Here is a 1,575-nt window from a genome sequence, read left to right on the forward strand (position 1 = left end):
TGAGAGATGAGAGGTCCGGCTGAGCAGTCGGTATAGTTGGCCGAATCGTCAATTAAAATTAACTCTCACTTTTGACATCTGCAGATGAAGTGTCAATTGTTCAATCACCTCAGTCTGAGATGAATCAAAATCTGCAGTGATTTTTATATAAAAATACTGGTCCTGAAAGATACTGTAGTAGACCGTATTTAGTGTTTTTAATATAATGAGACAAGGTTATAAAGATGTGCCTCTATTCTGCATGATTTAGACAAAAGATACGTACAAAGATGCATGGTTTTACCAAAAGGGTTACAATGTTAACATTAGTTAGGTTAGTTAGATTAATTTTGGTTATGGAATACATTAATGAATGATATTACAATTTACTTGATGGTTGGCTAGTAATATGGAGCTTCTGTAGATTTTGGAGGTTATCTCTTGTTCTGTTTTAAGTTGTCTCATCACCCTCCCCTCAGTATGAATGTGTTGATTAAACTAATCGCTCATCCTGAGGAATAGTTGACTACCCGCAAAATACAGTTGCCCTAGGTAGCCTTTGGGTTCACCCATACTTCTTACATACTTGCTCACTAGTACTGGAACTTAGCTACTTCTTTTTTCTCCCACCAAATGGTAGAATTTTGAGCTGATCTTGGATATGTATTACAGGTTTTCTGTAAAAACACTGAGGAAATCTGCGTTTCTCAGGATTTTGTGACTGCTTGGAGAGCACTATCTATTGGTTAACTTTAGATAGCGATTAATGACTATCTCTCAAATATCATTTGAAATCTATTAGTTACACCTTAAAAATTCCAATAAAGATGATGTAGAAAATTCTTGATGAAACAGACACTCAATAAATTGAGGAGACCCCTCACTTCCGAATTATTACATTGTGGTTTATTAAGTCATATACTGCAAAGTATCCATTAAATAAATTAGACAATGCTTAGCCTTTGAATAATAAGAAGGCCTTACCTGAGTAAGTTTTATTTGCAAACAAAACATGCGAGAATTTTACGTGGTTCACAAATCGATCGTCGTCATAGAACGAACTATCTAGTGTGGGCTAAGCTTTCATTCAACATGGACATAAAGAAGATAAAGAATATTGCAAATACAGGGACCATTGCTACTACCAGCGTTGACGATGCCTTCCGGACTTTGTTTAAGATGCTGAGGATATTCGGATTGTTTCCAATCGATAATAGATTTCAGCTGGTGCAGCGACTCTTCTTTATTTCCATAGTATTCTTCATTTTCTTAATCAGCACTACTGTGTTTTACATCTGTACTGACGATTTAGTTTTGATAATGTATGGTTCAACTCATCGCATAATCTATAATTTTCGGAAATTAGCCGAAACAGTTTCATACTTTGTGATCCTTTGTCAGTTTTGCTTGAAAAGAGAAAAACTGCTATTGGTATTAGATAATCTGAAGACAGTAGAGTCTTTGTTGGCTCCATTAAACGAGAAGTGGACATGGTCCCTTCATCCAATTCAGTACCTGGGTAACATCGCTTTGACATTTTTTCTCTACCTCGTCAAACGGTCAACAATTCCCAATGACCTTGAAATAACAATTCGC

The sequence above is a fragment of the Halyomorpha halys genome, unplaced genomic scaffold (genome assembly GCF_000696795.3).
Source record: "Halyomorpha halys isolate HHAL.00 unplaced genomic scaffold, Hhal_1.1 Scaffold725.1, whole genome shotgun sequence".
Taxonomy (NCBI): domain Eukaryota; kingdom Metazoa; phylum Arthropoda; class Insecta; order Hemiptera; family Pentatomidae; genus Halyomorpha; species Halyomorpha halys.